This window comes from Petaurus breviceps, unplaced genomic scaffold (assembly GCF_028583685.1).
Source record: "Petaurus breviceps papuanus isolate PSGF00001 unplaced genomic scaffold, PetGlider_PUasm1.0 90696, whole genome shotgun sequence".
Lineage (NCBI taxonomy): Eukaryota > Metazoa > Chordata > Mammalia > Diprotodontia > Petauridae > Petaurus > Petaurus breviceps.
In genome coordinates, this window is record NW_027187314.1 from 7,016,295 (window position 1) to 7,031,781 (window position 15,487).

At 38.2% G+C, this 15,487-nt stretch overlaps 1 long non-coding RNA gene across 1 annotated transcript in view; it reads left to right on the forward strand.

Annotated features, from left to right (window-relative positions):
• LOC138144287 (uncharacterized) overlaps nucleotides 1–15,062 on the forward strand; it is a 43,028-nt gene extending 27,966 nt beyond the window's left edge. Inside the window, exons 2-3 of the long non-coding RNA XR_011163911.1 lie at nucleotides 9,900–9,964; nucleotides 12,926–15,062. This is a non-coding gene — a long non-coding RNA (uncharacterized lncRNA). The remainder of the gene's footprint in view (nucleotides 1–9,899; nucleotides 9,965–12,925) is intronic.
• The last annotated feature ends 425 nt before the right edge of the window (nucleotides 15,063–15,487 follow it).

Genomic DNA, 15,487 nt, shown 5'->3' on the forward strand with positions numbered 1-15,487 from the left:
ATATATTTAAACAATTGTTTTGAAAACATTGAATTCCAGATTCATTCCCTTCCTCCCTTGTCACCCACCCTTACTGGGAAGATAAACAGTTCAGTATAGGTTGTAGGTGTGTAGCTAATGCAAAACATTAAAATAGTAGATATATTGTAAAAGACTGACTAAATTTATGTCCCTCCTATCCCACTTCCCACTTGTTCTATTTTCTACTTTGATCCTGTCCCTTTTCAAAAGTGGGTGCTTCCAACTTCCCTCCCTGCCCAGGTTACCCTCCCTTCCCTCATCCCCCCTCTCATCCCCTTCCCCCTGCTCTCATGTAGGGTGAGATACCCTATTTAGTGTGTATTTCATTCCCTCCCATAGCCAAATTCAATGAAAATAAGATTAACTCATTCCCTTTTGCCTTCCTATTCTTCCCCTCCATTGTAACCATTTTCCCTTGCCTCTTCTATATGAAATAGTGTACCTCATTCTGTCTCCCCCATCTCCTCTCATTATATTCTTCTATCACTTCTTAATTTCACCTTCTTAAGTATCATCCCTTCCTATTAAATTGCTCCTGTACCCTCTATCTATGTATACCTGTAAACATATATGCACATATTCACATATGTATGCATACACCTGTATACCCTCCAATATAAACATATATATTTATTTTCCCTTCAACTATTTTCTGACTGAGAAAAGTTTCCTCAGTTACAATTATCATTTTTCCATGTAGGAGTGTGAACAGTTCAACTTTGATAAGTTCCTTATGATATCTTTTCCCTGTTTATCTTCTGATGCTTCTCTTGCTTCTTGTATCTGAATGTCAAATTTTCTATTCAACTCTCGTTTTCTCATCAAGAAATCTTGAAGTCCTCTATTCCACTGAAAGACCATATTTTCACCTGAAACAAGATACTCAGTTTTGTTGGGTAGGTGATTCTTGGTTTTAATCCCAGATCCTTTGACTCTTGGAATATCATATTCCAAGCCCTTCGATACCTCAGGGTAGAAGCTGCCAGATTCTGAGTTACCCTGATTGTGTTTCCACAATATTCAAATTGTTTCTTCCCGGCTATGTGGAATATTCTCTCTTTGATCTGGGAATTTCATAACCTGCTTATAATATTCCTAGCAGTTTTATTTTGGGGATCTTTTTCAGGAGGTAATCAGTGGATTCTTTCAACCTCTATTTCTTCCTCTGATTCTAAAACATCAGGGCAGTTTTCCTTGAGAATCTTTGTTTTTTTTTTATTGCTTTTTGGAGGGCAATTGGGTTTAAGTAACTTGCCCAAGGTTACACGGCTAGTTTTTTTTGTGTGGGTGTTAAATGTCTGAGGCTGGAACCAAACTAGTGTCCTCCTGACTCCAGGACCAGCACTTTACTCACTGTGTCACCTAGCTGCCCTGAGAATTTCCTGGAGGATGATTTCTATGTTCTTTCTTTGATCATAGCTTTCAGGTAGTCCAATAATATTTAAATTATCTCTCCTGGATCTATTTTACAATTCAGTGGTTTTTCCAATGAGATATTTCACATTTCCTTCTATTCTTTCATTTGTTTGGATCTGTTTAACAGCATCTTGATTTCCATAAAGTCACTAGCTTCCCTTTGCTCCATTCTAAATCTGCACAAATGATTCTCCTCAGTGGCCTTTTGAGATTCTTTTTCCATATAGTAAATTTGGCTTTTTAAGGCATTCTTCTCCTCATTGCCTTTTTGACCCTCTTTTGCCATTTGAGTTACTCTATTTTTTAAGGTGTTATTTTCCTTAGTTAGGCTGTTGACTCTCATTTCATAATTTTTGTGCATCATTCTCATTTCTCTTTCCAATTTTTCCTCTATTTCTCTTATCTGCTTCTTAAGGTCCTCTATGGCCTGTAACAAGCTTGCATTTTCCTTTGAAGCTTTTGGTGCAGGAGTCCTGACTTCACTGCCTTCCTCCTGTTCCATGGTTTGAGGCTTTTTGTCCCCAAAATAGGATTCTGTAATGTGAATGTAAATTTTGAAGATCTTTCCTGCCCCTAGGCTAAAGTGCACCTGGAGCCTGGGGTGGGAGGTTTGTTTTTCAGTAGATACTTCTTGATTGGCCAGTGAGTCAACAAGGTTGTTACATTCTCTGAGCCAGGAGAAGTCTATATAAGCCCTTATGTGTAGCTTTGTTTTGGGGCTCACTTTGAAAAGTGTTTTGTGATTTGATATGAATTTGGGGAAGCCGTTGTCTGGAGGCCCCCCGGCTTTGAAAAACCCAGATGTTGAAACCCAGTTGTTGATTGGGTATGGATGCAATGGCTGGACAGTTTGGAAAGTTGTCTACTTGATCTGTTTCTGTCTTGATAATTCTGCTTGTATACTTTGAAGTTCGGGGTGCTGACCTTTTTCCCCTGAACAAGGTAAACGATATATATCTGACTGATTCAAGTCAGCTTGTTAACCCATTTTGAGTTGCTTTCCTTTATCAAAGCAGATCCAAGAACCTGTGGTGGCAGCAAACCCTGAGGACACTTGGGGTGCTTGCTGCTACAAAATGGCATCACGGACAGGATCTGCAGAGTAAAAGGAAAGTATGGAGACTGGGATAATTGTTTATTTCCCAGTTGTGGTAGCTGTGATTCTGTGGAGCGGTGGAGCAGGAGAGAATGGCCTGCATGCTGACTTCGCTGAGCTGAGAGCAGGAATGGTGAGCTGCCTGCATCAGGACCTGGGCGGAAGCCAGGAGTGGCTGCCGCCTGTGGGAGGAGAAAGAACCAAAGAGTTTGGAATTCAGCCACAGGAAGAGATAAGAACTGAGCAGCAAAGTAGGTACACTGATTGTGTTTCCTTGCTGCATTCCACAGTTTGGGACCAAGGGGGAGGATGGACTTGTGACTATATGGGGGGTGGGATGAAGTGCCATGGACCCCCAAGGACCCCACCTTGTTGGTTTTGTTGCCCAGCCCCCTCTCTGTACTTGGAAGCAGGGGCTGGAGCTGTGTGAGGGGCAAAACACCCCCCTCCCTCCTCCCAAGAGAACTTTATTTGGACTCTTGTTTTGAATTGAGGTGGAAATGCTATGTACTTTGTGTTTGTTTAAGGCCAAGCAGCCACTTTGGTAACTTTAGTTCTGTATCTTGAAAATGTGACCTATGATTGTTAAAGCTAATTCAAAAGTAAATTGTTTATGCTATGGGCATGAAAGATCTTGGGGCTGAATGTAATGGGAATGTAAATTTTGAAGATCTTCCCTGCCCCTAGGCTAAAGTGCACTGGAGCCTGGGGTGGGAGGTTTGTTTTTCAGTAGATACTTCTTGATTGGCCAGTGAATCAACAAGGTTGTTACATTCTCTGAGCCAGGAGAAGTCTATATAAGCCCTGATGTGTAGCTTTGTTTTGGGGCTCCCTTTGAGAAGTGTTTTGTGATTTGATATGGATTTGGGGAAGCCGTTGTCTGGAGGCTTCCTGGCTTTGAAAAACCCAGATGTTGAAACCCAGATGTTGATTGGGTATGGATGTAATGGCTGAACAATTTGGAAAGCTGTCTACTTGATCTGTTTCTGTCTTGATAATTCTGCTTGTATACTTTGAAGTTCGGGGTGCTGACCTTTTTCCCCTGAACAAGGTAAACGATATATATCTGACTAATTCAAGTCAGCTTGTTAACCCATTTTGAGTTGCTTTCCTTTATCAAAGCAGATCCAAGAACCTGTGGTGGCAGCAAACCCTGAGGACGCTTGGGGTGCTTGCTGCTACAGATTCTGATGTTGGATTCTTCTGTTTCCTTTGCTTCCTTTGCCTGGTCATTTTGCCACTCAATTACTTGACTCTTGGGCTTTTTTCCACAATAGGACTCTGCTACCAGACAGGGAAGCTTTGTTCCAAATGCTGTGGTTTTCACGGCTACCAGAGGTATTAGTTGGGTTCCCTTTCTGAAGCCTCCACATGCTCTGGGAAGCTGGTCACATACCCCAGGACCTCCACCCTAGACTGCAATCCAGATCCAAGCAGGTTAAACAAGAGTGATTACCTGTCAGTCTGGTTTCTTGGTCCCCCTACACTCTGCAGGCCAGGATTTGAAGCTGCCACTTGGTGGGGCCTGTGCCATGGCACCTCAGGAGCTTCTCATTTTGGGGGAAGAGGCCGACACACCCACAACTACTGTATCCCAAAATCCACACTGCACTTACCTCTCACTCTGTCATTAGCATCTATGTGTTGATAATTCTGGACTGCCACAGCTGCTAGTGATCTGTAGTCCCTCCAGCAGGTGGTTGGTCAGGCCGGCCCTGGTGCTAAAACCTCAGTGTGGAGCTGGGCTTGGCTCCCAGAGTGCTGCACTGGCTGATTCCTGCCAGCTTGCCAAGCTGTGCTCAGAGGGAAGTTAGCTTCCCTATGTCATTTTGTAGGTTCTGTAGCTTCAAAGTTTGTTCAGAGTCCCCTTTTACATGAATTAGAGGTAGTAAGAGCCAGAGGCCATGTAGAGGTCCTGTTTCTACTCTGCCATCTTGACTCCACCCCCCCCCCCCATTCCTTGCTTTCTTATCTCATGTGTCACTACTTTATCTATATCTCTCAAGTTGCCAGGGTTTCAGGGACAGCCAGAATGTTCCAAGCCTGCCTTGCACAGGGGATGAGTAATGGGGGGTGGTGAGTCAACATCCTGAGACAGTGGGCCCAGGTGGGTGGAAACAGGCTCAAGGGGGTCCTTGGCCTACATTAACACCCATGGCAGACCCCTCAGAGCTTACCCTTGACATCGCCCCCTACAGGATGACTTCAGCTCCGGTTGAAAGGATATATAAACTATGCCCCCTAACCCCAATAGGAGCTTAGTTCCAGACTGGCTCTCATGCATGGATACATCCATACTGTCCTCTTTGAGAGGAATAAATAGTGATACAACCTAACCCTGCTTGTCTTTCTTAGATTGAACTCTGAAATTTGACACTTTGCATATTATTTCTTCCACTAGAATATGAATTCCTAGAAAACAGGGACTGTTTTTGTTTATTTGTTCTTAACCTGGTACCAGGAACATAGTAGATGCTTAATGAATTTTGTTGGCACTACTTGATTTAGAGAATTACCTGAAGCACCAAGATATTAAGTGACTTGCATAGAGTCACATATTCAAAATACGTGTCAGAAACAAAACTTAGACTCAATTTTCCTGGTTTTGATGTCAATTCTCTTAACATGATAACATCTTCCCTTTCATATTATTACAAATATAATGTTATGGAATACTGAACTCAAGTTAGAAAGACTTAGGTTGAAGTCCAAGCTCTGTCATGATCCACCTCTGTGACTTGAGGAAAGTCTTTTAACTTACAAAGTATATTATATCATACATAATTTGCTGGGTTTGATAATTCAGGAAAGTTCTCCAACACTGAACTGATTTCATGAAGGAATGCTTCATCAAACTAATGTAAATGGAGTGATTTTAGTTCACTTGCCTGTTTCAGCATCACATAGGGAATATGTAGGCTATAAACTCATTTTGCCATCCCCCCTCTCCCACATCTCTTTCATTTAGCTGCTACTGATGATTCAACCAGGCCTAGCTCTGAATTTTGCTATAAAAAGCATTGTACTGTGGAAGAAAAACTAATCTTTGGATCAGAAGTTTTCAATTTGAGCCCCAGTTCTGATGCTTAGGAACTACATAACTCTGGGCTTGCCATTTCCTTCCTCATGTATTCCCTTCTTCCCTCTAGCTTCCTACAAAGTTCATTTCACCTCCTATAAGAATTCTACCCTGATCCCTCCACTTGCTATCCATTCTTACAAAAATAAATTACTTCAAATATACTTTTCATATCTTTGTACTGTCTGTGTGCATTTTGCCTCCTCTATTAGAAGGTAAATTTACTGAGGGTAGAAACTTTCCTTGTTTTTGTCTTTGTGCCAGACACAGAATAGGCACTTAAGAAATGATTGTAAAATTAATGAATTTTTTCATTATACATTTGTGCCTCAGTTTCCTCATCTATTAAATAGGATAATACTTAAATTATCTGCTTCATATGGGAGAACTTACATGAAAAGCTCTTCTACACACCTAAAATACCATAGAAATAAGTAATAATCTTCCTGAAAATGATTTTGATTAAATTGAAATGTAGGAATTATAAAGTAGAGCAGTCTATCTTGAGTCCAAATTTAATTCAGAGACTGAGTCCAAAGGAGAGATCCATAAAGACTCCCACATACAATCACTCTATAGGAAATCAATCCATGGAACGAAATCCTATTTTTTTAAATTTAATTTTCACCTATGTCTCTGAGTTATACAATATCACAATCAGCTCTCAGGTATCAGTATTACCTTGGTGCTTGACTGACATATTATGTTGATCAGATTTTAAATTCAAAAGAAAACTGATGAAGGTTCAGCCATATTATGATCCTAGCCCTGCCTTGGGATTTTGGTTTCTCTGATTTTCCCATATGTACTCTGTTGATCTATGAAATCATTGGACAGTGTGAAATATTTCTAATAACTGGGCATTGAATCTGGTTTCATTTGTCAAGTGAGAAAATAAAATCAAGGTAGTTTAAAGCATTTTAAGTCCATTGTCTTAATGCATTGTTAGAACAGTTTGCCATTCCAGGGTCCAGTACAAGGAAATGTGCTCATAAATAAAGAAAGGAAGCTTTATTGAGGGGATAGACTTATAATATGAAGGACAGTTAGGCAAGATGATAGAAATATGTTAGGCCCCACTAGCTCAAGCCAAGGTGGAAATGTAACTGTGACCAGGGAGTCTGGTAGCTTTTTAAAGCTTATCTGGGTCTAACAGGGCCAACTATTAAGGAAATAGAGCAAGGAATCTTGATCTTGAGACTGAGTGATTCATGAAAATGGAGGGAGGGAGAAGGAGAGAGGAGGAAACACTTTCTGGAAATGGTGACTAGTTTGTATTCAAACTTTGAATTGGAGAGAAAAGGGCTTTTAGGCCCTTACTGTTGGTTTTGTGGAAAATGGGTGACTAAGGGTTTTTTAACTTCATGGGGCCTTTTTCATTTAGCATGTTGGAGCCATCACACTCATACACTCTGCTAGCATTGATTGTATAATGTGGATTCCCCTATCAAGAGAGCAATATTTTCCATTTCCCTCTGACTCATTTCTCACTCAAGAGGTTTTAATCCCAGGTATGACAGAATGCATGAAAACCACCTTGTAATGTAATGCCAAGGAAAGGCAACTTCCCAAGGTTCAAAATACCAGCATAGGTGCTCTCCATTTTATTCAGTGACCAACCAAGAACAGAGAAGATCAAAACATGACATCATTCAAAATACAGCATTTACTAAGTGTGATTAAATAATCTCCAAGTACTACCCCACCCCAGGACCTTCCATTCATTCAATCAATTACAAAGTCCCTGTTCTAAATACTACTCCACCCCTAGGCTATACCTTAATTAAGTCCACCACAAAGCCCCTCTTCTCAAATGGAGATTAGTTTCCAAACATAAGTAAAATACATTCATTTGCTCAACCATAGAACACAAAAAGATCAAAAGTTCCCCACCCCTGGATCATAATTGAATCTACCCCAGAGTTACATCAAGTTTAAGCACAGCACTTAATACCCAAATGGAGGTCTTTTCTTCATTTTGACAAGAGGCAAGTTCTCAGCAATCTTAGTTCCTGGGGAGACAAGGCTTAGCAAGGCCACAGGATACATTGCCAGTCTCTTCATTAATTCATCCTCTGTCTGTAGAACAGTCCTAGAACCCCTGAAAACATTAGCAAAGCCCTCTCCCAGGATTTCTGTAAACATACAACAAGAAAATCCTTCTTCAGGGCTTCTGAACCAACAGAAAGGTTCCCAGATCCCTACAACAACAGCACTGTCCTTCACCAGTGGACAGTATTCATTCTGTCTGCAGGACAGTCTCCAGACCCCTGCAACAACAGCACTGTCCTTCACCAGTGGACAGTATTCACTCTCTGTCTGCAGGACAGTCTCAGGGATTCTTAACCAAAAGCCAGGTTCCAGGACTTCTTCAACAACAGGACTGTCTTTCACCAGTGGACAAATCTGGCAAAACAACATCAAAACAGACAGACAAAGTACCAGCAAAACAGCCATGTCTCCTCAGTCCTTGGCAGCTCAGGGGGCAGGTCTCAAAAGTCCAGGGCAATTCAAAGTGGCCCCCAGCAATTCTATCAGTCTCTCTCTCTCTGCCTCCAAGAGGTGCTGCTTCCAAAAAGTTCTGCCTCTCGTTTGTCTCTCCAAATCTACGTCACCAGCTCCTCCCAGTTCAGGACTCTCTTTTCACATCAACAAGTCCATCCCACAGGTGGGATTAACAAGCTCTGGGTTTTAACACAATCAGTTTGAAAACCAAGCCAATACAGGGGAATCTTTATATTCCATTACTATCACACACCTTGACTCTTATATTATCTTAATTGTCTTTTCACAGTATTAAATTAACATTATGACATATGAATCTAAAGAAGTCTAGAATTCACATTTACATTGTCTTTTCAAAACTCCCTATAATGACACTGTAAACTTGATAGTATACCTTTTAATATCATGCCCATTTTGCAGATGAGCAAATTGAAGATCAGAATGGACAAAAGGCCATCAAATCTAGGAGTTTGGACTTAACCTCAGGTCTTCTAACTCTTTGGCTAATGCTCAAACCTTTCCAATAAAAGCTCAAAGTTCATGGACAAAATTTCTAAAAAAAAAAAAATAAATATATATATATAGCTGTGGAGAAATTATACTAAAAATAGGCACCCTTTAACTATTCAATTCAGTTCAGTGGATAAAAAAATAATGTTCAATTTAATTCAATTTAACAAACATTTAACGCAAGTATATTATATACTAGGCAGTCTTCTCAGTTGGTGTTGTTAGACCTTCATTTTCAAGGAGGACCAGTAACGTCACAGGATGACATCTTGACTTCGTTGTGAATTAGATTTAAGTGAGGCATAATTGTATAAAGGTGTCAGCCTCTGTCTCTTTCAGAGACATCAAAGTCCAGTGGCAGGACAAAAGTCAGAATGACTGGAGACGACCTAGGATACAGTGGATGATGTTGACATCTTCATATGTCTGACCAAGCTTTAAGTATTCTACAGTACCTGCTTCAGCAACCTTCATTGCTGTTGGAACAAACTCTAATAATGGCTCTTTCTGCCAAAGGAAGTCTGCACATTCCTGGGCAAAATGTTCTCTTAATTTCTGGGTGGTTTTTAAGCTTTTGGGTTGCTCTTAACCTGGTTTAGCCCCTCTACTGAGAGGTGTTCCTGTGGCATTAGAGTTGGTAAATGGTGGACACCAAAGAATGGTGAGCAGCCCTGAAAAGGGCTCAGAAAACTTCACACCAAAGCTCCTACTCCTCCTTGAACCCCATATAAACCACACTGCTCTGGGTACTAAAAATACAAACACAAAACAACAACAGTCGATGATGTAAAGGGATTTTATTCTACTAGAAGGAAACGGCATATATACAAATTCATGAATAGGACATGTATACAAAGTAAAAAAGTTAGTAAATTGTGTGTATGCTTTGAACTCAAAATATACCTATAACCTCAGAAATTTAAAAGAAAGGGGAAAAGGTTCTACTATGTTTTAATGGCAAGCAAAATAGCACTTTGCTCCTTGTGGCAGCTCTTCAAGTGCCTTTGAGACTCACCTGTTATTATATCAAATCTTTGTTAGAAACAGAACCTGTGAAGCCCACAGTGGGAGGAACATGCCAAAGGCCAGAACAGGAAGGACACAAGAGGAAGGGAGGAACAGGAAGGAGTAGAGGAGATAAGGGCTGGGACTGAGAAGAACTGGGAGGAAGGATGCCTGTGTTGCTGCCATTCTGTCTGTCTGTTCTGTCTGTGTTGATGTTACTTTGTCATATCTGCCTGCTGACCACAGAGGACTTTACTGTTTTTTCAGAAGGCCTGGGACCTTACTGCTGGTTCATAAGCCCTGAAAGAGTACTTTCCTGCCTGTGAATCCAGGTAACAGTTGGGTGAATTCAGGCAAGAGATGGGAACATGGAAGAGGATCCATGGAGTTAGAGATTTCTGGCTAAGGAGGTTAAGACAATGTGACCTAGGGGTGGGAAACCTTTGTAATTTGTATTCCTTAAGGATGATTGCTCCTTAATGATAATTGAGTTAAGGACTTACTGAATGATATCTTTTGTTTAAAATTATGTGGTCACTTTAGAAATAAGTTGTGTGATATTGTTGTGAATGTCGTACTTTGGTTTCTGTGAATGTTTTGCTTTAGTTTATTGAAGAATAAATAGAGTTCACTATACTATATGATTAGAATCTTAAAGTTATTCATAGTAGCAGTCCTCTGGAGAGCTGCTTGTGTTTCACTTTACATATGTAAAAAGATTTATACCAGCTCTTTTTTGTAGTGGTAAAGAACTAGAAATTATCATTTGGGAAGTAACTGTACAAATTGATATATGAATGTAATGGACTATTGTCAGGCTTTAGGAAATGCAAAGAGGATAGTTTCAGAGAGACCTGGGAAGAATTATATGACAGATACAGGGTGAAATGAGAAGAACAAGAGCAGAATTTGTAAATTAACAACAACAAAAAAAAAACTTACAACTTAGAAAAACCCATAAAATTTGGATCAAATAAATAATCCACCATGATTCCAGGGGAGGACAGAAGATGAAAAGTAAAAAATCTTACCCACTTCCTAAGAGAGATGTATTAACAACCATACTAACACACAGGAGGACTGTTAGCACAGATCCTTTGATCTGCTTTTCTAAAGGAAAGACAGCTTTAAAGGGGTTAACAATCTTACTTTATTTAACAAACAGATAAGTAGTCAGAGGAAATGTCTACACAGAGTAATAGGTACCTAAACACCAGACCAGGGAGCATCAACATCTAGGTTCACGCACAGCTCCGAGAGGCTTCTTAACAGCAGCTACCCAGAATCTCATCTTACCAAGTCACAAGTATTCTTCCAGTGAGTGAGCCCCAGATCATAATACCAGCCTGTCAGTATATATAGTTTTCAACTAATAGGTTTAGAGCTAGAAGGCATCATAATCCATGTGAGTCAGTTCCTAATTGAATCAGTGCCAAAAAGTGTGAAAGCCTTACTGTAAGCAAGCCTCCCTTAAGTGAGTTTCCCCTTAGGCATGATCCTCCCCTAATGCAATAGAAATCTCCATGAATCACCTAATGGGCTCTATGTGACTAAGGAAGGGTCACAGCTGTGATCTGAACTTAGGATCAAAGCAGCAAGACAGCTATGATTGAAATACCTGTGTACCTTTAAACCTGGGAACACAACTCCTGTTCCAAGGGAAAAAAGGAACACGTGGTCACATTGGCCTATTGATGGACAGGGAAGATCTCATATTCCATTTTCCCTACAAGAGATGATAGAATAAATATGGTGAATGAGACTCACATTTCTGGGCAAAACCAATTATAGAAATTTGTTTTGATGTACTCTGCTTATTTGTTACAGAATTGGTTTCTTTTTTTGGCTTTGTATCAGTTTTTCCCAAGTTGAGGAGGAGCATGAGTGAGGATGTGTGAAGGAGAGAAAATAAAAGCTTGCTGATTGGAAAATAATGTGTGCTTACATACACACACACACACACACACACACATGCATACATACATACACACACAGTAAATGCAGTATTAACAGGAGGGGAGGAGGAGGAGTATTCAAGTTCAGGCATCAGAAAAGACTTCTTGTTACCTTCTCTCTTGTGCTATTGTTGACTTCCTTCCAAGGACAGCTCCAACAGGAGGCCTTTCTTGATACCACAGATTTGGGCACTCTAAATTTCTTGGAATTACTTTGTACAGGCTCTTTTTATATGCTTATTTTATATATGTTATATTCCTTCCCAGAACAGTACAAGGTCTTTAAGGCCAGGGACAATTTCATGTTTACTTTATGTACCGATTGCCTAGTGCTTTATCTTGCCCTTAAAATACGTTTAATAAATATTTCTTGAATCTTTATATAGGTATAGTAGCTAACATATATATATACATATATATAATACATATACATACATATATATGGATATGGATAGATGCATATACATCTATCTATAAATGATTGAAAGTTTGCAAAGAGTTATGCATGTTATCTCATTTGATTCTCAAGAACACTACGAAGGAGGTGTTATTAGAAAGCTTATTATTGTGCAGATGAGGGAACTGAGTCAGTGAGAGATTAAATGATTTGTCTAGGATCATGTCTGAGGTGGTATTTGAATAAAAGTCTTTCTAAGTCCAGACTTCTAAGGCCTGTGCTTCCTAGCTCCTTAGCTAAGTGAATATAGAGATAGTATCCTTTTATTTTCTTAAAACAAATCTGTTAACTTTGGAGATTTTCTATCTCCGAATGGAAGTTTAAATCTCACATCACTGAGGCTTATTCATTTCTCTGTATGTTACAGCTAATGAGTTATGTTTACACATTAGATAATGTTTTTTTCTACACCTTATGTCCAATGTGATATGCAACAGCGTATAAAATAAAAGTTTAAGGGAAAAGTGCTAAAGCAGCAAATGGTGATACTTTTTATTTTATCTGAGTAAGAGCTGTTTTCAGAAGGCCTAGATTTCTATGAAGCAGAAGAATGAATGTTGCTCAAATGGCACTAAATACATTAAAATCTTCTGTCCATATAGGAAACTTTGATAACAGCAAATTTTCTAAGCTTCTAAATTGAAGAATGCCCCAATTAGATGGCAGGCTTTTCTTCACAAAAGTAGCACTTACTAATTAAAATTGGCATAACATATTCATCTAACTTCCTAGTCAGAGCTCAAATTTTAAATACCTTTGAATGTATCACCGGCACAAACCAAAAGAGATTTGTTTCCCCTTACTAACTTACTAGGTTTTAGTGAGTTAATAGGATAGGATATTCCATGATATAGTGTTGTAATTTTATTATTTCTAATTAGATCAGTGGGGAAGAAGACAACAACCTCCATTTGAACATAGCTGAAGGAAAGAGGAATTCTTGGTCTTCTGATCCCAGAATGGCTCAGCATGCTGCATTCAAGTCACTTAAGTGAAAGAAGGCTTAACAAAGTTGTTAATTAATCTAGGGCTGGAACCCATCAAGAAGAATACCAGAAAATTGGAACAAAAAGAGGTGCAGCTTACCTCACAGTAGGAAGGAAGCGGCCTTTTAATTGGATTATATCACATAACCACAAAATTGATGGAGCCTGGCCACTATGCTAAATAGGTGAGAATAATTTTAAATTAACTAATTAGGTTTGTTGGGGAGGGGGTATAACCCACTATTCACTCAGTTCTAAGAAAAGCAATATTTATATGAAGGCATACGTAGAACCAAGAATAAAGACTAGCTATATTGCATTCTTTGAATTACCTCAAGCTATCCATCAGTTTCTGGAACCAAGTATTCAAGTCAGTCTCAAAAAAGGTTATATTGGAGGGTCAGAGAAGATTTGAGAGGGATTATTCTCATAGAAAGATATCTAATTTTAAATCTACAGTTGGTTTTAATTTAAATTGTCATTTTGTTTCCAGAAAGCAGATGTTTTGGGTCACATCAAATCTTAGATCAGTAATGTCACAATACTTGATTAAAAATTGTTAGATAAAATAAATGTTACTAATAATTTACATTTATATCTCATTTCCAAATTTATAATAGGATTTTTTCATGATAGTTGTGTAACACAAATTGTACAAATTGTGTAATCCCTGTTTTGTTGATGTTCTCATCAGTTAAGGCCAAGGAAAGTCATTTGACTTTTGCAAGGTCACAAAACAATGAAGTCCTGGTACCCAGGCCCACTGATTTAAAATCCTGGACTCATTTCACTACTATCATGCAATAAAGACTGTGACACTCATAGGCATCACCGACCTATGCCTGAATCATTGCTTTGTATATATTGAAAGTGTTTTCAATAGGAACACCAGGGATTTTTATGTTCTTTCTGTAGCCTCTTAAAGCAATTGATTGTATATTTGGTCATGTAATTGAAAGGCATTATAACTCTCTCTACTCATTTTGTTAAATTATTTTATAAATCATAAATTATTATTATTCTTTGATTGCCATTAGCAACTATGTGTTAAATGATAATTGAATGCTAAAATAGAATTCAGTATTGAAGAATATAACTTTTTTTTTTTTTACAATGTGTGCTTCTTTTGAGTGTTAAAACAATAGCAATAATATTTGCTTATTTCTTGTCTCTCTTATCTAGGAACTAACCATCCAAATTATAGTATACTGGTGAACCCAGCTTTCTCTTCCTTCTTCCTCTTTCAGTCAAACTTCAGAAAATAAAAATAGTAAAAACTACATGTTCAAATTCAAGTCAATTAATTACTCATATATTGTAATGACAATAAAAATCATTCTTATCACTTGCTAATAAATATATTGTATATTTATATACATATATGTATATATTTGCCATGGACCCCCTTTTTGGGGACTGGAGGGTATTACCTAATTTAAAAAATATTGAGGTTTATATCTTAATACATCTGCATTAGATATAGAAGTTAGAAATAAGGATCCCTACATAAGATTAAAAAAAAATAAAAAGGTGAGAACAAGATTAGAGTGCTGAAAATATGCTAAGACAGTATGATGTCTGGAACTTAGGGAAGTCAAGCCAAAAATGTTTGGTGGTTTTTAACATCATAAGTAAAAAAAAAAACTATAATATATTGATAAGATTTTTAAAAGATAAGTCTTAATGCATATATTTCATATGTACATATAGGCATCTATATCTATGTATACATATATATCTGTAGATGTCTAGATTTATGTTAGATCTATGTATATCTGGCTTTCATCTATTTATCTATCATCTATGGAGAGAGTTAGATCAAAACTCTAGATTTTGTATCACCCTCATTATGTCTACCTTTAGCCAGAAGGCCATCTCATATAATAAAAAATAAAGACAAAAACAGAAAAAGAAAATAACAGATCATACATTGAAAAAGTCTGAAAATGTATGTAATGTACAAGACTAGTAGACCTCAAACTTCTGCAAAGGATGGAGTTAGGGTGCCTTACATTTCTTTTTTGAACTATGTTTGTTCTTTATAATTTAGCTACATTCAATTTTTAAAATGTATGGTCCTTTCCATTTATAATATTATTATTAAAGTTTATATTGTTTTCTCCATTGTGACTCTGTTTACTTCACTCTGCACCAATTTATGTATTCCATGCTTTTCTGGAATACCACTCTTCCCACCCACACCTTCTCTTACCTTCCAATCAAATATTTACAGAGATCTGAGACTGAATGTTGAATGCTTAGTTTTAAAAGATGATGGACACCTTGAAGTAATTCAAATAATGCAAATAGCCATTCTCTTTTTTAGGTAATACATACACATATACAAATATATAAGTGTGTATGTGTGTGTGTGTGTGTGTGTGTGTGTGTGTGTGTGTGTATTTTCTGGGTGCTACATATGTATGTATATGTGAATATGTATACATACACATATAC